Source organism: Hemiscyllium ocellatum, chromosome 9 (genome assembly GCF_020745735.1).
Source record: "Hemiscyllium ocellatum isolate sHemOce1 chromosome 9, sHemOce1.pat.X.cur, whole genome shotgun sequence".
In the NCBI taxonomy this organism is placed as follows: Eukaryota; Metazoa; Chordata; class Chondrichthyes; order Orectolobiformes; family Hemiscylliidae; genus Hemiscyllium; species Hemiscyllium ocellatum.
The window spans coordinates 62,870,159-62,891,992 of NC_083409.1; positions in this window are offsets into that span (position 1 = coordinate 62,870,159).

Below are 21,834 nucleotides of genomic sequence, written 5' to 3' on the forward strand. Positions count from 1 at the left end.
TCAGACAGGGCTCCAGAGGTTTTCAAGATAGCCAGGAGGGAACTGAAGCATGGATTTAGGAGAGCCAGAAGGGAGCATGAAAAAGCCTTGGTGAGTAGGATTATGGAAAACCCTAAGGCATTCCACACTTACGTGAGGAACACGAGGATGGCCAGAGTGAAGGTGGGGCTGATCAAGGATAATGAAGAGAACTTGTGCCTGGAGTCGGAGGAGTAGGGGAGGTCCTTAATGAATACTTTGCTTCAGTATTCACTCCTGAGAGGGACTTTGTCATTTTGTGAGGATAGCATGAAACTGGCAGATACACTAGAACAGGTTGATGTTAAGAAAGAGAATGTGCTGAAAATTTTGAAAAACATGAGGGTAGATAGGTCTCCTGGGCCAGACAGAATATATCCAAAGTTACTGCCGGAAGTGAGGGAAGAGATTGCTGTGCCTTTAGCGATGATCTTTGCAGCCTCGCTGTCCACTGGAGTAGTGCCAGATGATTGGAGGATGGCAAATGTTATTCCCTTGTTCAAGAAAGAGAATTGGGATAACCCTGGATTACTGACTAGTCAGTCTTACATTTATGGTTGGCAAATTATTGGAGAGGATTCTGAGATTATTTGGAAAAGCATACTTAAGCCTTACTGAACTCTTTGAGGATGTCACAAAACACATTGATAAAGGTAGAGCAGTGGATGAGGAATACATGGATTTTAGAAAGTTGTTTGATAAGGTTCCCCATAGTAGGCTTATTCAGAAAGTAAGGATGCATGGGATACAGGAAAATCTGGCTGTCTGGATACAGAATTGGTGGGCCTATAGAAAACAGAGGTTGATAGTAGATAGAAGTATTCCGTTTGGAGCTCATTGACCAGTGGTGTTCCACAGGGATCTGTTGTCAGACCTCTGCTCTCTGTGATTTTTATAAATGACTTTGATAAAGAAGTGGAAGGTTGGGTTAGTACGTTTGGTAATGACACAAAGGTTGATGTGGTTGTGGATAGTGTGGAGGGCTGTTGTAGGTTGCAACAGGACATTGACAGGATGCAGAGCTGGGCTGATAAGTGGCAGATGGAATTCAACCTGGAAAAGTGCGAAATGATTCATTTTGGAAGATCAAATTTGAATGCAGATTATAGGGTTAAAGGCAGGATTCTTGGCAGAGTGGAGAAACAGAAGGATTCACATCCATAGATCCCTCAAAGTTGCCAGCCAAGTTCATAGATCATAGAATCCTTACAGTGTGGAAACAGGCTATTTGGCCACAGGATTGTTAAGAAGGCGTATGGTGTGTTGGCTTTCATTAGCAGGGGGATTGAGTTTAAGAGCCACAAAGTTATGCTGCAGTTCTGTAAAGCCCTGGTTAGACCAGGCTTAGAATATTGTGTTCAAGTTCTGCTAGCCTCATTATTGGAAGGGTGGGGAAGCTTTAGAGAAGGCACAGAGGAGATTTACCAGGATGCTGCCTGGACTGGAGGGCATGTCTTATGAAGAAAGGTTGAGGGAGCTAGGGCTTTTCTCATTGGAGCAAAGGAGGATGAGCGGTGACTTGAAAAAGGTGTACAAGATGATGAGAGGCATCGATAGAGTGAATAGCTAGAGACATGGTAGAAATGCCTATCATAAGGGGGCATAATTATAAGGAGATTGGAGGAAGGTTCAGGGGAGATGACAGAGGTAGGTCCTTTATTCAGAGAATGGGGGGTGCATGGAATGCACTGCCAGCAATGGTAGTACAGTCAGACACATTAGGGACATTTAAGCAACTCTTGGATAGGCACCTGGATGAAAGTAAAATGTAGTGTATGTAGGTTAGTTTGATCTGAGAGTAGGACAAAGGGTTGGCACAACATCGAGGGCCGAAGGGTCTGTCCTGTGCTGTACTGTTCTATGTTCTAAATATTCCTTTCCTCATCTGGCTGATGGCAGAGCATTATCTATGTCTGCCTTTGTTGAGAGGAGGCTCCCAAGCTATGGAAATTATTTCACAGTTTCCAGGATTGTAACGAAAGTATACTAAGTTATTTAGCACTGCCGATAAATTACATTATCGGAATTACATTTAATGTTGAAGGTAGACCATAAGGGATGAAAAGAGAAAAGTGAATAAAAGTTCTTCTGTTCTCAGAACTCATGCAAAATGAGAAGTCCTCATTGACACTAAACAACAATATTGTGTTTTTGCAAAATGTCAAGCTTGGTTGGAGATGGCCCACACAGTGAATATTGCTTTTCACATTCATCAGTTTAGAATCCTACAATAAGCTTTATTGTCACATATACTCATCTGAGTACAGTGAAAAGATTATAAGTCACTACTTCTGGTGTCATCTTAGGTACAAAGATACCTAGGTACATGTTCTAAAGTACAATTTCTTAGGAAACTAGATTAGGAAAATAAAGAAATTAAGAGCAAACATTATTATTATTAGGACCAAAAACAAAATGTCACTGCTGTAACCTTAAGGAAGTGAGACAAATAAGAACTTTAACCAAATTTTAATTTTGACAAATTTTGTGGTGTGACATGTAAGTGCTGGAATGTGTACTTATAATATACACTGTCTCCTGACACATTGGGATTGATGGATGGAATGATTTCAAACAAGGAAGGTAATCCTTATATTAACAAGGTGGGAGTGGGGAATGCAGGGTCGGGGCAGCTGCAGAATTGCAGAAAAAGCTAAACTGTGAGCTTCACAAGGGTCCTGCCTAGTGAAATTCACTAGGTCCATATTACCATTTCTCTACTCCATTTCTGTGTATGCTTAGCGGGTGAGTTGGTCTTTGACAAAAAAAATTGAAAGAACTGCAGATGCTGGAAATCTGAAACAAAAACAGAAATTGCTAGAAAAACTCAGCAGGTCTGGCAGCATCTGCAGAGAGGCATCAGAGTTAAAGTTTCAGATCCACTGGCCCTCATTCAGAACTGAGTTGGCCTTTGACATCAGACCACAGCTAAGGATTACAGAAAAGGGAAGGAAATATTAAGGGATTGCATCGATGTAAGGCCAAGAGAGATCATGGATTTGTGGGAGGACATTGATAGTGGAGGTTTGTGAGTTGTAAGTGTTCAGGGGTGATGTTGTTGGGGAGGACCACAGACTAGGAAGAAGTTGCTAGAAGGATCTGGAAAACTAAGCAATTTGGAGTGGGCATCAATGGGAAGTTGTAGGAGAGGATCACGAAGAGGCTGGAGAAATGTTAGGGTATCTATGGAGCACAGCATAAGGAAGGTATTACATGATATGGGGTGAGCAAAGAATAGTTAGCAGAAAGGGTATTCTGGATCTCACGGGGCAGTTAACAAGTGGGCGGCAAGTTTGTGGTGGGGCATCTCTGCTCCACCTGGCTCATGAGTAGTGCTGGAAGAGCACTTCCTTATTCCAAGAATGTGGCGCTGGAGAAGCACAGTCGGTCAGGCACCATCCGAGGAGCACGATCAGTATTCCTAATGAAGGGCCTTTGCCTGAAACATCGACTTTCCTGCTCCTCAGACGCTGCCTGACCGGCTATATTTTTCCAGCACTACAGTCTTGGCTCTAATCTCCAGCATCTGCAGTCCTCATTTTCGCCTACATCTCCATTCCAGGCAGCAGTCCAGTCCCACTTATTAACTCAGTTAAAAGTGCTTCAGAGAACACTTTGAAGCCTACAGCTTTATTTAATTATTAGGAAGCAATCTGCCTGCTCTGTTGGTTGCCTGTCCTTGAATGAAGGCAGAAGTAGGCAGTTTCAAAGCAGAACATGTTTGGATTTGAAATATCTTGCCTTTTTTTACTTCTGTCCAATACAAACCTACTGCTCGTTGTGGGTTAAGTGCTCCCATTCATTGTCCATAATAACCAAGGGTCTGCCAATGTGATCCACACATTTCTAACATTTGGATGTGCTGTGCATGTTTCAGGTCGAAATCTGTCTTTAACTAAAGAGGCATACTGCACATGAACAGGGCAAGACCTCCTCACCTCAAACAACTGTCCAGAAGGCAGTATTTAGCTACTTGTGGACCTGAGCAAGGAGACCTATCCTGGTGACCTTTGAAGGTTTCCTGGCCAAATCTATCATAATATTTCCTCATTTTATTGACATGATTTTCCCAATTTAGCACCAATAGGCAAAATCCCATGGTCAAAGGATATATTGCCTTCATTGATCTCAGCAAAGCCATAAAATAGTTAGATTAGACTTACAGTGTGGAAACAGGCCCTTCGGCCCAACAAGTCCACACCGACCCACCGAAGCGCAACCCACCCACACCCCTACATTTACCCCTTACCTAACACTACGGGCAATTTAGCTTAGCCAATTCACCTGACCCGCACATCTTTGGACTGTGGGAGGAAACCGGAGCACCCGGAGGAAACCCACGCAGACACGGGGAGAACGTGCAAACTCCACACAGTCAGTCGCCTGAGTCGGGAATTGAACCCGGGTCTACAGGCGCTGTGAGGCAGCAGTGCTAACCACTGTGCCACCGTGCCGCCCACGGGTTAGACTTTCAGAGAAAATTTGCTGCCCACCAAAACTGTGCTCTCTTTCTATGATAACATGACAGGTAAGGTCAGCTTTGACAGGACAATATTAAGTACCTAAAGATTCATAGTGGAGCGAAGAAAGGTTGTCTTCAGGCACTGAAACCTTTTGGAATATCCCTTTCTTTGTTGTTGTCATACACATTCAGGTGTTTTTGTCTCCTTAGTACAGGAACTTCCCACCTGCGTTCGGAACACCACCTGCACCCTCCACCCTCCACCTCTTCCATGACTTTTGTTTCCTTGGCCCTCAACACCTTATCTTCACCATGGACATCTAGTCCCTGTATACATTTATGTGCCATGACGAATGCCTCCAAGTCCTCCATTTCTTGCTCTCATACCAATTCCATCAGTATCCTTCCACTGACACTCTTATTCAACTGGCTGAACTGGCCCTCATTCTCAACAACTTCTCTTCCAATTCTCCCACTTACTCCTAACCAAAGGGGTAGCCATGGGCACCCACATGGATCTCAGCTATGCCTGCCTCTTCATCACGTATGTCTTCCACAGCTATATCAACACCACTCTCCACCTTTTTCTCCTCTATATCAGTGACTGTATTGGCACCACCTCATGCTCCCACGATGAGATTAAACAGTTCATCAACTTCACCAAACCTTCCACTTTGATCTCAAGTTCACCTGGACCATCTCAGTTACCTCCCTCCCCTTCCTGGACCTCTCCATTTCTATTTCCGGCGACCAACTCAACACAGACATCCACTACAACCTCACAGACTCCTACAGAGACCTGGACTATACCTCCTCCCACCTTGCCTCCTGTAAAATCATTATCCTTTATTCCCAATTCGTCTGCTTCCGCCGCATCTGCTCCCAGGAGGACCAATCCCACCATAGAGCATTTCAGATAGTCTCCTTCTTCAAAGACCACAACTTCCCCTCCCACATGGTCAATGATGCCCTCCATTGCATCTCCTCCACTTCCCATATCTCCACCCTTGAACGCCATCCCTTCAACCACAACAAGGACAGAAACCCCCAGTCCTCACCATCCACACCACCAACCTCCGGATACACCGCATCACCATCAGCCCACAGTTACCCGACTTCAATCAAACTGAAGAAGAGCCATCCCAAAATTTTCTTCAGTTGAACAGCATAATGTATTGTTACTGATTTAACCTGAGAAAAATCAGAAACTGCAACATCAAGCACATAAAGTATGTGCAATCTCATTTGAGGGTATCACAGACTTGAAGGGCTGAATGGCCTATTTTTGCTCCTATATCTTACAGTCTTATCGCCTAACACAGGTAATAAGATTATAGAGAAGAAGGTGTCTATACAAATGGAAAGGTAGAGGCAGTTGAAGATTTTTTTTAAAATCATGTGGCCACAATAGGAAGTCTTTGAATGACTATTAATTCACTCCTTAAGAGCCTCAATTATCATATGGGCAAGCAGGAAACCTACAGAACCTTTTACTGCTTTTTTTTTTGTGGAAATGGTGCAGTACGTGCTTAATACTTCTGTGGCCTAAAAACAGCTAGAAATTTTTGCCTGAACCATTGTGTGAACTTTGCCTGATGAAATGCAGCAGGATGAAAGGAGACTCACTGTGCAGAAAATAACACAGGAGGGTGAAGCGGCAGTAATAGACATACAATCGGGAATAGTTTCATGGGAACTTTAACTTCAAACTGAACATTTCAGTTAAAGAGCCTTCAAAGATGTCACATTGACTCTGTTCTTCACTGAAGTGTCGATCTACATTTCATGCTCAAGTTCTTTGAGTGGGACTTGATCCCTCAACGCAGCAAGAATATTACCAGATAAGTTAAGCTGGCACTTGAGGCTCAGAAAAAAAAATGCAAAGGTAAGTTTGATTTCTGACACTAGCTGAACAGAACTAGAATAAATTATCTAGATCTGATAAAACAGCAGTGATTTAAGAGCTTCAGGATCAGCTAGGAGATCATAGCTAAGCTCTCCCAATTTATAATGTTCTATTTAAGAGGTCATCATTGCCTGGTTGATCAGAAACAGCATGGGCAAAATCATTTAGTTCCTATCAAAATGGATGAGAAAATCTCCATTGTATTTTAACTCACTGATAGCTCAAGGGCACAAGAAAATAATATTGATAGCAATTTTTCAGCTCACTAGTGATGAAACATTGTCTACCCAGCCAGAAAATGACCACAAATTTACAGCAATAGCCCCAGGCTTTCATTTTCAATATTTTATCTCTGTTGCACTATAAGCAAGAAATAACAATGGAAAGAAGTTAATTATAATATAAAAATCTTTGTGATAGAAAATCTGCAAATTATCACTGATGTCTGATTGAGGAAATGCGAGGTGCGGTAATCAGCTGTTAAGATCAGAAAAGTCCGAAATCATAATCCCTCATCAAGAATTGTGCAAATTCCTTCACAAATTAATGGAATATAAGGTAGCGTTTTTGACTTGTAAGATCTTTTGTGCTTAATCCTTATCTTAATTTCAGCTTTGGTAGTAGTCTTTGAAGTGCAAGTTATAGGAAGACCTCAGCCTGTGCAATGACTGCAACTTTAAGGCCAGGCCTTAGGCTGAATATTTAGGGCCCAATGACACTGAGGCAGATGCAGACTGGAACTAAAAATTATGAGCCCAGTTGTGTGCCAGCTTCAATCCTGACCCTTTTCCCATTGTGCCACATAGGAGTTTGGGGGTATGAGACCACAGCACAGCCAACTGAGGTGGATAGGCAATTGTTCTTGTTAAGAACCAATTTAACCAGGGATTCTGTATTTTTCTGAGGAAACTGAGGCAGATGAACTGGCTTCAGGTGGACAACCAAAAGCACACTAGAGAGTCGGGAAAGCAGACCCTGTATGCTTGGTTGGTTGGTAGGACCAGAAGGAGCAGCCAATGGCTGAGGAAGGGTTCAACCACAGTAGTGATCTGGCTGCTTTCTCTATTTTGGTGAGGTTTTCAAGAATTGTCAAAAGATACCTCCTTCTTGAAATGCCATCTCGTTTACTTATACTGCAAGAGAATGAAGTCCTCCAGCTTTGAAATCCAGCCTGCAGTCCTAACCTGGTCATCAGAGAGCCCATCTCCATGTTAATTTAGGACTCACCGAAGGAAAACCCTGACATTATAAATTTCCCACTGGGTGTGGATTCCTGATCTGCAAACAACCTTTATTCCCATTTCTCATTTCCTGGGGAAGCTGTTCATCTCGAACAGAAGATTAGGAAGATTGCAGAAGAGAAAATTGTACAACTATGCCAGTCAGATAAAGAAAGATGTGTGTGTCACTTAGTTACAAGATTCTCTGGGACTCTAAGGAGATGAGATTTAAGCCAAATTAATCCAGATATAGCTATCAGCTCAGAGAGCGAATTTACTTAGGACCAGAGAACTAAGAAGGAATGGGTAGCACCTATATAGATAGAGATTCATCTGAGACTCAGGTTCAGTACTCTGGTGTCTCACAAGATTAATAGCATTCACTTAGAGCAAGACAGGTCATCCATGTCAGCTCACAAGGGCAAAAAAATGAACCTTATGTGCTTTTGGCTGATTGCCAGTTATGTCAAGTTTTTTGAAAGGATTTTCGCTACAAGGTTTAATGAGTCTTCTTCTTTGAGTGTCTTGCCAAACTTACATCATTAACCCTCCCTCTTGACGATTCTAGCCCCAACTTATTGCGCACCATTCCCAGAATAATTCAGCAATTGCTTTGACTTCATGTCGAGAATTCTCAACATCTAGCTATTTGCCCAGTTTGGTACGATATGAAGCTATTAATGAGTTGAGTTGTGCCGTGAAGAAGGTGTTTAATCCCCTTTAATGGGCAGCCTAGTAAAAATATTCACATCGATACCTGGTAGATGTATAAAAGATACAGCAACCTGCTTCTCTCTTCAGCAAGGCCTCATCGGAGGAGAGGAACACCTTGTAAGACTCTATCACAAATCTCATGATAACTCATGTCGTTCAGGACTCTATAAAATTTTACCCAAGTTTTTATCAGTCCTAGTGATATTGCTAACTCCAACCATATAGATTTGAATCTATTTAATACAATAGACTATAAATGCCAACACATTGTCAACTAGCGAGAGTCTAATCCTAAATTAATCACACAATCTTAGATCAGTATCTTAGCCTAATTTCAACTGATTTAAAATCAGATAGTGCTGAATTGCTGTGACACAATTAAACTGCTATTGTAGCCTTTTGTATCTTGTGTGAAATAATTCAAATTAAGATTTCTATATTCAGTGTTTAAATGTAAGTGCAGAGTACTATATTTCTAAAGTTAATCATTTTTCATTTATGTCCGACTTATCCTTATTGAACCGTGATGTAAGGCAGCTAGGTGGGCCAAATCTGGACATCACTAACTTCTAGGTACACATTAATACTAAATGCTGGACAGTTCCTTTGCACGTCGTTAAAAATTCATCTGGTACATTTGATGCATATTTTTATCCTTGATCCCAATGTTTTAGTAGACCTCAAATGTGACTGAAGCATAGATCTTTATTTATCCAATAATGGAATGTGGGCATCACCAGCTGGATAAGCATTGATTACTCATCCCAGATTATCCCTGAGAAGGTGGTGGTGAATTGTTTTCTTGAACTGCTGAAGGCCCTGCGAGATAGGAACATTCATTACCCTCAAAGTTTGTGAGAAGATTTGTAGCTCGGGTGCTCGTTGTTGTGGTTCTGTTCGCCGAGCTGGGAGTTTTTGTTGCAAACATTTTGTCCCCTTTCTAGGTGACATCTTCAGTGCTTGGGACCCTCCTGTGAAGCGCTTCTGTGCTGATTCCTCCGGCATTTATACTGGTTTGAATATGCCGCTTCCGGTTGTCAGTTGCTGTCCGCTGCAGTGGCCGGTATATAAGGTCTAGGTCGGTGTGTCTGTTGATAGAATTTGTGGATGAGTGCCATGCTTCTAGGAATTCCCCGGCTGTTCTCTGTTTGGCCTGCCCTATAATAGTGGTGTTGTCCCAATCGAATTCATGTTGTTTGTCATCTGAGTGTATGGCTACTAGGGATATCCAGGGAATTCCAGGGAATTCCTAGAAGCATGGCACTCATCCACGAATTCTATCAACAGACACATCGACCTAGACCCTATATACCGGCCACTGCAGCATACAACAACTGACAACCGGAAGCGACAGATTCAAACCAGTATAAATGCCGGAGGAATCAGCACAGAAGCGCTTAACAGGAGGCTCCCAAGCACTGAAGATGTCACCTAGAAAGGGGATGAAACGTTTGCAACAAAAACTCCCAGCTCAGCGAACAGAACCACAACATTCATTACCCTCTTTATAAGGGAGTTCTGGAGTTTGACTCAGGAACAGTGAAGAAACAGCAATAAACTTCCATGTCATGATGGTATGTACCTTGGAGGAGAACTTGGAAATGGTGGTGTATCTGCTGCCCTGGTGCCTTCTAGGTGGCAGTAATCGCTTGTTTGGAAGATACTCTCAAAGGAATTTTGGCTCATGTTGATTTTCCAAATTTGCTATGAAAACCAAGTTGCATTTTCTTGCCACTGCCAGGAGCTGATGAAGGTTTCTGTCATGTTCACATTTCAATTTTGCGACTGCAATGTCGTCTATGATATATAGCCAGCCGGTAGATTTTCAACAATTCAATCTTTAATAATATTTGGATCTGTGCACACTGTTAGACCATCAATAGGTGATCAATCTGTTTAAATGATTTAACAGGTTTGGGGTATCCATCCCTATGATCTGAATTGGCATTGAAGATAAACAATGCCAATGCATGGAACATCAGACCAGTTGTAAGGCCTGGTCTTATCATGTGTGTCCTGCAACATATTGTGCCAGTTTCCCTGAGTATATCTCACATAAAGAGATTAGATTGTGGGCGGCACGGTGGCATAGTGGCTTGCACTGCTGCCTCACAGCACCTGAGACCCGGGTTCAATTCCCACCTCAGGCGACTGACTGTGTGGAGTTTGCACATTCTCCCTGTGTCTGCGTGGGTTTCCTCCGGGTACTCCGGTTTCCTCCCACAGTCCAAAGATGTACGGGTCAGGTGAATTGGCCATGCTAAATTGCCCGTAGTGTTAGGTTAGGGGTATGGGTGGGTTGCGCTTCGGCGGGTTGGTGTGGATTTCTTGGGCCGAAGGGCATATAGTGCAGGTTATCTATTTCTTTTGGGGAATATGCCTTGGATGGAGGTAAAAGCTTCAGCTTTTCCGACAGTGTCCATGTGCTTTATAAAGTTGACCACATGCAGTGTCTCACTGGAATATGCACATTATAACGTTGTGGATACCTTGTGAACTTTATTGGCATGCTTATGTGCCAAGGTTGGAATTTTGAAAGCTTCTCTGGCATTGTACTTTGGTTGGTTATCCTTCACATGCTCCTGTGGAGTATTGTGTTACACTTTGGATGATTGACTGTCTTCTAACTTTCAGCTCAATGTCTTGGTGGGTGAGTCAAGACACACCTAATCCATGATTTGAATGTCCATTGATGACTGCAATGCCTGTTACAAAGTCAAACTCTTACTAATGTTGCTACCTTGCTACAATTGCTTCAAGTATACATCCTTCTTCAGCAATGCATTCATGGTGTGTTTTTTGAGTTTGTCCGAAAGCCTTTCACTTAGCTTCAGTGAAAGTATGTCATTTCTTTGCATCAACATTTATCTTTGATCGAGCCAATCATTTCACCTCTCAGTTGTCAGCATGACATGAACTCAAGCCTGTGAATCCTGAGTTTGACTCAAACTTTCAGTTCATCTTTGGAAGTCTGGAAGAGTTAGTCAGAGTCTTTGTTGTGTATTTTATTCTTCTTACTTCTTCTCACCCAAAGTGAGAGGAAGTCACTGCCTGCCATTTTGTCATTTATCTGATGATCCATATAATAAAAAATAATCCTTTCTTTAAAAAGTGACAAATGTCAATGGAGTCCCAACCTATTGTGAGAGGTTTGCTTTCTATTTACCTTGTGCAGTTTTATGATCTCTAAATGTCAAGTATAAATCTGTGTTGCACTGCGGTGATTATTTCTTTTTCTTGTTGATGGCCTTAAAAATGCTTTATTTTCTATTATTTGTGTAGTTCTGAACACAGAGTTGAGTAACTCTTTCTATTGTCATTGTGGGTTTAAAAGTAGTGTTGGTTTATCTATTTCATTCCCTGCTGGACCCTGAAAGGTCGCAAGTTGTAGTAGCAGATTCATGTGTGTAGGTGATTTTTGTATCTTAAAAGGAGTTACAAAATTACATGGGCTGTGATTTCTTTTACCCTTTCAGATGAAAAATAGTAAAACTGATGTTATTAGGTCACTGGAAAAGCTTATTTAGTACATTTCCGTTTTGTGCTTTTTATCTATGTTTTGTTAGAGGAACATTTTCTTAGGTCACAGCTATCTTCTTTTATGCACTCAGAACTGTCCTGGATCTGTGAACTGATGTTTCTTTGTGTTTTAAAGAGAGAGAGATAAAGTAGTCCTTGTGCTGCAGATTTTCAGCCCTCTGTTTTGGTTATAGTGGTAACTTCAGCTCTGCACTTGAATTGATTGATAAATGACTTTTAGGAATTAAAGCTTTTCACAACTTCTACGTTGCTGTTATCCTGTCAACCTTTCAGCCTTTAGTATCCACATATTGCCACAAACCAACTATTCAAACTAGCTTTTGGTGCATACTTATTGTCTCAATGTTTCACTTTGGAGTTTTATATATTTCAGTCCACATTACATGAACATATTCTTGAAGATTAATAAGAATGCTAGCTATTTACACAGCTAAAATCACGAACTTATTTACACTGTTTTAGTTTTATGCTGAATGATATTACCATAACTGGACAACAATACTCATTTATTTATAAGGAGAGTGCCTGAGGGCAAGGCAGGTATCTTCATAGAGTCACAGAGTCATAGAGATGTGTAGCATGGAAACAGAACCTTCAGTCCAACTCGTCCATGCCAACTAAATATTCCAACCTAATCTAGTCCTACTTGCCAGAACACGGCCCAGATCCCACTAAACTCTTTCTATCCATATAACCATCCAGATGCCTCTTAAATGCTGTAATTGTACCAAACTCCATCAATTCCTCTGGCAGCTCATTCCATGCAAACACCACTCTCTGCATGAAAACGTTGTCTCTTTTCCTCTTCACCCTAAACCTGTGCCCTGCAGTTCTGGACTCCCCCACCCCTGGGAAAATACTTTGTTCATCTACCCTATCCATGGCCCTCATAATTTTGGAAAACTCTATAAGGTTACCCCCCTAAGCCTCCGATGCTCCAGGGAAAACAGCCCCAGCCTGTTCAGCCTCTCCCTATAGCTCAAATCCTCCAACCCTGTCAACATCCTTGTAAATCTTTTCTGAACCCTTTCAAGTCTCCTTCCTATCAATGTGTATTGTTCCTTGATAGAAAGGAGACCAGAATTGCATGCAATATTCCAAAAGTGGCCTAACCAATGTCCTATACAGCCACAACATGAGTTCCCAACCCCTGTATTCAACGCTCAGACCAATAAAGGAAAGCCTACCAAACGCCTTCTTCACTATCCTTTCTACCTGCGACTCCACTTTCAAGGAGCTATGAACCTTCACTCCAAGGTCTCTTTGTTCAGCATCACTCCCAAAGGCCTTACCATTAAGTGTATAACTCCTGCTAAGATTTGCTTTCCCAAAATGCAACATCTCACATTTATCTAAATTAAACTCCAACTGCCACTTCTCAGCACATTGGCTCATCTTATCAAGATCCCATTGTAATCTGAGGTAACCTTCTTCACTATCCACTACACCTCCAATTTTGGTGTAATCTGCAAACTTACTGACTATACTTGGTGACACGGTAGCACAGTGGTTAGCACTGCTGCCTCACAGCACCAGAGACCCAGGTTCAGTTCCCGCCTCAGGCGACTGACTGTGTGGAGTTTGCACCTTCTCCCTGTGTCTGCGTGGATTTCCACTGGGTGCTCTGGTTTCCTCCCACAGTCCAAAGGTGTGCGGGTCAGGTGAATTGGCCATGCTAAATTGCCTGTAGTGTTAGGTAAGGGGTAAATGTAGGGGTATGGGTGAGTAGCAGGTCAGTGTGGACTTGTTGGGCCAAAGGGCCTGTTTCCACACTGTAAATAATCTAATCTAACCTCCTCTGTTCACATCCAAATCATTTACGTAAATGGCGAAAAGTAGAGGACCCAGCCCCACTCTTTGTGGCACTCCACTGGTCACAGGCCTCCAGTCTGAAAAACAACCCTCCATCAACACCCCCTGTCTTCTAACTTTGAGCCAGTTCTGTATCCAAATGGCTAGTTCTCCCTGTATTCTGTGATCTAACCTTGCTACCCAGTCTTCCAAGGGGAACCTTGTCGAATGTCTTACTGAAGTCCACACAGATCATGTCCAACGCTCTGCCCTCATCAATCAAGTTTGTGAGACATGATTTCCCACACACAAAGCCATGTTGACTATCCCTAATCAGTCTTTGCCTTTCAAAATACGTGTAAATCTTGTTCCTCAGAATTCCCTCCAGCAACTTGCCCACCACCAACATCAAGGTCACTGATGTATAGTTCCCTAGCTTGTCCTTACCATCTTTCTTAAATAATGGTATCACTTTAGCCAACGTCTAATCTTCTGGCACCTCACCTATGAATATCAATGATCCAAATGACTCAGCGAAGGACCCAGCAATCACTTCCTTAGTTTCCCACCGTACTCTAGGGTATACCCGATCAGGTCCTGGGAATTTATCCACCTTTATGCATTTCAAGACATCCAAGACTTCATCCACTGTAATATGGACATGTTTCAAAATGTCACCATCTATTTTCCCACATTCTATATCTTCCATGTCCTTCTCCACAGTAAACATTGATGCAAAATACTCGTTTAGTATCTCCCCATTTTCTGCAGCTGCACACAAAGGCCGCCTTGCTGATCTTTGAGGAGCCCTATGCTCTCCCTTTTGTCCTTAATGTATTTGTAAAAACCCTTTGGATTCTCTTTAACTCTATTTGCCAAAGCTATCTCATGTCCCTTTTTGCCCCCCTATTTTCCTTCTTAAGTGTACACTTGCTGCCTTTATACTCCTCTCAGGATTCACTCGATCTATCCCGTCTATACCTGATATATGCTTCCTTCTTTTTCTGAACCAAACCCTCAATTTCTTTCATCATTCAGCATTCCTGACACCTACCAGCCTTTCCTTTCACCTTAACAAGAATATACTGTGTCTGGATTCTCATTGTCTCATTTCGGATGGCTTCCCATTTTCCAGCTGTCCCTTTACCTGCGAACATCTGCCCCCAGTCAGCTTTTGAAAGTGCTTGCTTAATAACGTCAAAATTAGCCTTCCTTGAATTTAGAACTTCAACTGTTAGATCTGGTCTGTCCTTTTTCATCATTATTTTAAAACTGGTAGAATTCTGGTCGCTGGCCCCAAAGTAGTTCCCCCACTCAGTCACCTGCCCTGCCTTATTTCCCAAGAGTAGGTCAGGTTTTGCACCTTCTCTAGTAGGTACATCCACATACTGAATCAGAAAATTTTCTTGCACACACTTAACAAATCCCTCTCCACCTAAATCCTTAACACTATGGCAGTACCAGTCTATGAGAAAGTGAGGCCTGCAGGTGCTGGAAATCAGAGCTGAAAACGTGTTGCTGGAAAAGCGCAGCAGGTCAGGCAGCATCCAAGGAGCAGGAGAACCGACGTTTCGGGCATAAGCCTGAAGAAGGGCTCATGCCCGAAATGTCGATTCTCCTGCTCCTTGGATGCTGCCTGACCTGCTGCGCTTTTCCAGCAACACATTTTCAGCAGTACCAGTCTATGTTTGGAAAGTTAAAATCCCCTACTAAAACCACCCTATTATTCTTACAGATAACTGAAATTTCCTGACAAATTTGTTTCTCGATTTCCCTCTGAGTATTAGGTGGTCTATAATACAATCCCAATAAGGTATTCATCCCTTTTTTATTTCTCAGTTCCACCTAAATAACTTGCCTCAATGTTTTTCTAGCAATATCCTCCCAAAGTACATCTGTAACACTATCCTTTATCGGAAATGCCACTCCCCCTCCTCTCTTGCCCTTTCTTTCCAACCTTCTTTGTTCCTTTTGTATCTCTGGAACATTCAGCTGCCAGTTTTGCCCATCCCTGAGCTATGTTTCTGTAATTGCTATGATATTCCAGTCCCATGTTCCTAACCATGCCTTGAGTTCATTTGCCTTCCCTGTTAGGCATCTTGCATTGAAATGAATGCAGTTTAATTTAACAGTCCTCCCTTGTTCTTTGCCTTGTCCCTGCCTGCCCTGACCGCTTGACTCGCTTCTTTATCAACTGCAGATTGATGTCTCAGATTGATCTCTTTCTTCACTATGTCCCAGAATCTCATCCTTTTCCCTTCCTATGTCGTTGGTTCCAATGTGTACTATGACCTCTTGCTGGACCCTCTCCCCTTTGACAATATCCTGCACCCTCCCTGAGACATCCTTGATCCTGGCACCAGGGAGGCAGCACACCATTCTGATTTTTCATTACTGGCCACAGAAATGTCTGTCTGTGCCTCTGACTAGAGTGACCCCTAACACAATTGATCACTTGGAACCCATCGTACCCCTCGTTACATTAGAGCCTGTCTTGGTACCAGAAATTTGGCCTTTCGTGCAACATTCCCCTGAGAATCCATCACCCACGACACTTTCCAAAATAGCATATTTGTTTGAAATGGGGATAGCCACAGAAGACTCCTGCACTACCTGCCTACCTCTCTTACCTGTCCTGGAGTTTACCCATCTATGTGACTGTATCTGCGGCTTTTCTGCCTTCCTATAACTGCTATCGCTCACACCCCCTTGTTCTTGTAAATTCCTCATGCCTCTAACTATGAATCAAACCGATCCTTTTGATCTGATAGGATTCACAACCAAAGGCATTTGTTGCAGATATAGTCCTCATTAACGCATAAACGCTCCCTAAACTCCCACATCCAAAAAGAAGAGCATACTAAAGGCCATTTTTGCTTCTTCCAATCTACAGACCAGAAAATAGAACTGTCTTACTCCTCTACAAAGCACTGCTCCCAGCTAACTTAATAACTTCAGAGACATGTCTCAGTGAAACATATAATCAATAAAGAACCCACTCCACACATTATTGTTGATTTACAGAAAGGCTATACTTAAAACTATTCACTTATCTGTTTCTGTGCTGTGACCTCTCCCATATAGGCTCCTCTCAGATCAGTTGTGAATTTTACTGTTTGTTAAGATTTCCTCGATGCACTCCAATATCCAATGATGCATGAATTCAAACATCAAAGGCAGTAACTGCACAGGTTCACTGCTGTCAGCTAGCAGTGTGGGTTTCTTCCTCTCTCCCTCTCATGCACTGACCATATGCTGCCTTGGTCTGTCCTCTCCCTTCTAAAAGTGCTGTTGTTTTGGCTTTTCTTTTCTCCAAAGTTACATATTGGAATGTCAAATGTACTTTCTTATTGGTACACATCTGTTTTATCTGGAATCTATGCCATGATAAATAAGCTATTTCAGTGTTGACCTGTCTGTGGGACAGATAAGAGTGAAAAATATTGGAACAAGCACCCAGATGTTAGTATGGAAGACAATGCAGAGTTGACAGGTTTGAGTGTGTGATTGTCATTTTTGGTGCCTTGGTCAATGCCAGATGGTCCAACCAGTTCTGTTGTTTCAAACTTAGCCATAGTTTGGTCCGACTAGAGTCTTCAGAGGCATGGATAGAGCAGGAACAAGAATGATTGTTGCAGGTTCAGGGATATAGATGTTTCAGTAAGAACAGAGAAGATGGTAGAAGAGGTAGAGATGTGGCATTGTTAGTCAAGGACACCATTATGGTGGCAGAAAGGACATTTCAAGACTCTGTACTGAGATAGTACAGGCTGAGTTTAGAAACAGGAAAGGAGAGGACTCCAAATAGTTCCAGAGATGTCAAGGAAAGGATAGCAAAGATAATTCTGGATAGGAACAAGAGTAACAGGGTAGTTGTTATAGGGTCTTTAACTTTCCAAACACTGACTGGAAATACTATAGTTCAAGTACTTTAGATGGGTCAGTTTTTGTCCAATGTGTACAGGATGGTTTCCTGACACACTGTGTAGACAGGCCAACAAGAGGTGAGGCCAAACTGGATTTGGTACTGGGTAATTAATTTGGCCAGGTGTTAGATTTGGAGGTAAGTGAGCACTTTTATGATAGTGACCTCAATTTGGTTATGTCTACTTTAGATGGAAAGGGATAGTTATGTACCACAGGGCAAGAGTTATAAGGCAATTACGATGTGATTAGGCAATATTTAGGATTGATAGGGTGGGGAAGGAAACTGCAGGGGATGGGAAAATTGAAATGTGGAGTATTTTCAAGGAACAGCCACTGCATGCCCTTGATCAGTATGTACCTGTCAGGCAGGGAGGAAGTGGTCGAGCGAGGTCGCCATGGTTTACTGAAGAAGTTGAGTCTCTTCTCAAGAGGAAGGAGAAAGCTTATGTTAAGATTAGACATGAGGCTCAGTTAGGACGCTTGAGAGTTACAAGTGAGCCAGGGATGATGTAAAGGGAGAGCTATGAAGAGCCAGGAGGGGACATGAGAAGTCATTGCAGATAGGATCAAGAAAAACTCTAAAGCTTTCTATAGGTATATCAGGAATAAAAGAATGTCTAGAGAAGATTAGGGTCAATCAAGGATAGTAGTGGGAAGTTGTAGAACACAGAACATAGAACATGGAACAATATAGCACAAAACAGGCCCTTAGACCCTCGAGGTTGCGCCGACCTGTGAACTAATCTAAGCCCGTCCCCCTACACTATTCCATCATCATCCATATGCTTATCCAAGGATTGTTTAAATCTCCATAATGTAGCTGAGTTAACTACATTGGCAGGTAGGGCATTCCATGCCTTTACCACTCTCTGAGTAAAGAACCTACCTTTGACATCTGTCTTAAATCTATCACCCCTCAATTTGTACCTATGTTCCCTCATACAAACTGACATCATTATCCTAGGAAAAATACTTTCACTGTCTATCCTATCCTATTTAATCCTCTGATCATCTTGTATATCTCTATCAAATCCCCTCTTAGCCTTATTCTTTAAATGAGAACAGACCCTAGTCCCTCAGCCTTTCCTCATAAGACCTTCCCTCCAGACCAGGCACCTCCTCCACTTCCCGCTCCTCTGTCCTTGAGCCCCGCCCCTCCAATCGCCACCAGGACAGAACCCCACTGGTCCTCACCTACCACCCCACCAACCTCCACATACATCGCATCATTCGTCGTCATTTCCGCCACCTCCAAACGGACCCCACCACCAAGATATATTTCCTTCCCCTCCCCTATCAACGTTCTGAAAAGATCACTCCCTCCATGACTCCCCCGTCAGGTCCACACCCCCCACCAACCCAACCTCCACTCCCGACACCTTCCCCTTCAACCGCAAGAAATGTAAAACTTGTGCCCACACCTCCCCCCTTACTTCTCTCCAAGGCCCCAAGGGATCCTTCCATATCCGCCACAAATTCACCTGCACACATCATTTACTGCATCTGCTGCACCCAATGTGGCCTCCTCTATATTGGGGAGACAAACCGCCTACTTGCAGAATGTTTCAGGGAACACCTCTTGGACACACGGACCAACCAACCCAACCATCCCGTGGCTCAACACTTCAACTCCCCCTCCCACTCCACCAAGGACATGCAGGACCTTGGACTCCTCCATCGACAGACCATAGCAACACGACGTCTGGAGGAAGAACGCCTCATCTTCCACCTAGGAACCCTCTAACCACAAGGGAAGAACCTAGATTTCTCCAGTTTCCTCATTTCCCCTCCCCCCACCTTCAGGAAGGGCTTATGCCCTAAACGTCGATTCTCCTGCTCCTTGGATGCTGCCTGACCTGCTGTGCTTTTCCAGCAACACATTTTTCAGCTCCTTCTTCTGTTTAACAAGAAATGCAATTTCTGTAGTAAGCCACGGTTCCCTTACCTTATCACTTCCTCCCTGCCTGACAAGGACATATCTATCAAGGACACGCAATAAGTTCCTTAAACCAGCTCTACATTTTAATGTCCCCATCTTTGCATTTTGCTACCCTATTCTATGCATCTTAATTCCTGCCTAATCGCATTATAATTGCCCTTGCCCCATCAATAACTCTTGCACTGTGAAATGCACCTATCACTTTCCATCGCTAAACTAAAAGTAACTGAATTATGGTCACTCTCTCCAAAGTGCTCACCTACAACTAAATCAAACACCTGGCCTGGTTCATTACCAAGCACCAGATCCAGTGTGGCCTCCCCTCTTGTCGACCCTTTGACATACTGTGTCAGGAAACCCTCCTGTATACATTGGACAAAAACTGATCCACCTGACGTACTAGAGCTATAACATTTCCAGTCAATGTTGGGGAAGTTAAAGTCCCCCATAATGACCATCCTGTTCCTTTTACTCGTACCCAGAATCATTTTGCTGATCCTCTCCTCCTATGTCCCTGGAACTCTGTGGAGGCCTATAAAAAATTCATAGCAATTGTGCATGGAGTCTGAGGAGAGAGAGGAAGTGCTAAATGAATATTTTTCATCAGTATGGAAGAAGACAATGTTGTCGAGGAGAATACTGAGATACAGGTTAATAGACTAGACGGGACTAAGTTTCACAAGGAGGAGGTGTTAGCAATTCTAGAAAGTGTGAAAATAGATACGTTGCCTGGGTTGGATGGGATTTATCTGAGAATTCTCTGGGAAGCTAGGAAAGAGATTGCACAGCCTTTAGCTTTGATCTTTATGTCATTATTGCCTACAGGAGTAGTGCCAGAAAACTGGAGGATAGCAAATGTTATCCCTTTGTTCAGAAGGGGAGTAGAGACAACTCTGGTAATCATAGACCAGTGAGCCTTACTTCAGTTATGGATAAAGTGTTGGAAAAGGTTATGAGAGATAGGATTAGTCATCATCTAGAGAGGAATATGTTGATTAGAGATGGTTAACATGGTTTTGTGAAAGATAGGTCGTGCCTCACAAACCTTATTGAGTTCTTTGAGATGGTGACAAAACAGGTGGATGAGGGTAAAGCAATTGATGTGGCATATATGGATTTCACTAAAGTGTTTGATAAGGTTCCCACGGTAGGCTATTGCACAAAATACGGAGGCATGGGATTGAGAGTGATCTAGCAGTTTGGATCAGAAACTAACAAACTGGAAGAAGACAGAGGGTGGTAGTTGATGGAAAATATTTATCCTATAGTTCAGTTACTAGTGAAGTACCACAAGGATCTGTTTTGGGGCCACTACTGTTTGTCATTTTTATAAATGACTTAGAAGAATGGATTAGTAAATTTGCAGAAGACAATAAGGTCAGTGGAGTTGTCAGTGCTGAAGGATGTTGCGGGTTATAGAGGGGCATAGATAAGCTGCAGAGCCGGGCTGAGGGGTGGCAAATGGAGATTAATACAGGAAAATGTGAGGTGATTCACTTTGGAAGAAGCAACAGGAATAAAGAGTACTGGGCTAATGGTAAGATTCTTGATAGTGTAGATGAGGAGAGAGATCTCAGTGTCCATGTACATAGAAAGTTGCCTCCCAGATTGATAGGGTTGTTAAGAAGGCATTTGGAGTGTTAGCTTTTATTGGTAAAGGGATTGAGTTTCATTGCCATGAGGTCATGTTGCAGCTGTGCAAAACTCTGGTGCTAGTGCACTTGGAAAATTGCATACAGTCCTGGTCACTGTAGTATCAGAAGAATGTGGAAGCTTTGGAAAGGGTGCAGAGGTGATTTACTAGGATATTGCCTGGTATGTAGTGAAGGTCTTATGAGGAAAGGCTGAGGGACTTCAGGCTGTTTTCATCAGAGAGAAGGTTGAGAGGTGACTTAATTGAGGCATACAAGATAACCAGAGGGTTAGATGGGGATGACAGTGAGAGCCTGTTTCCTCAGATGGAGATGGTTAGCACAAGGGGAGATAGCTTTAAAATGAGGAGTGATAGATATAGGACAGATGTCAGAGGTAGTTTCTTTACTCAGAGAGTAGTAGGGGCATGGAACGCCCTGCCTGCAACAGTAGTAGACTCACCTACTTTAAGAGCATTTAAATGGTCATTGGATAAAAATGGATGAAAATGGAATAGTGTAGGATAGTTCGGCTTCAGATTGGTTCCACAGGTCAGCGCAACATCAAGGGCCGAAGGGCCTGTACTGCGCTGTAATGTTCTATCTTCTATCTTTTATGTTCTATGTTCTTGCCCATTTCAGAACAGGTTTAAAAGTCAACATCTTTTCTTTGGGTTTGGATTTGC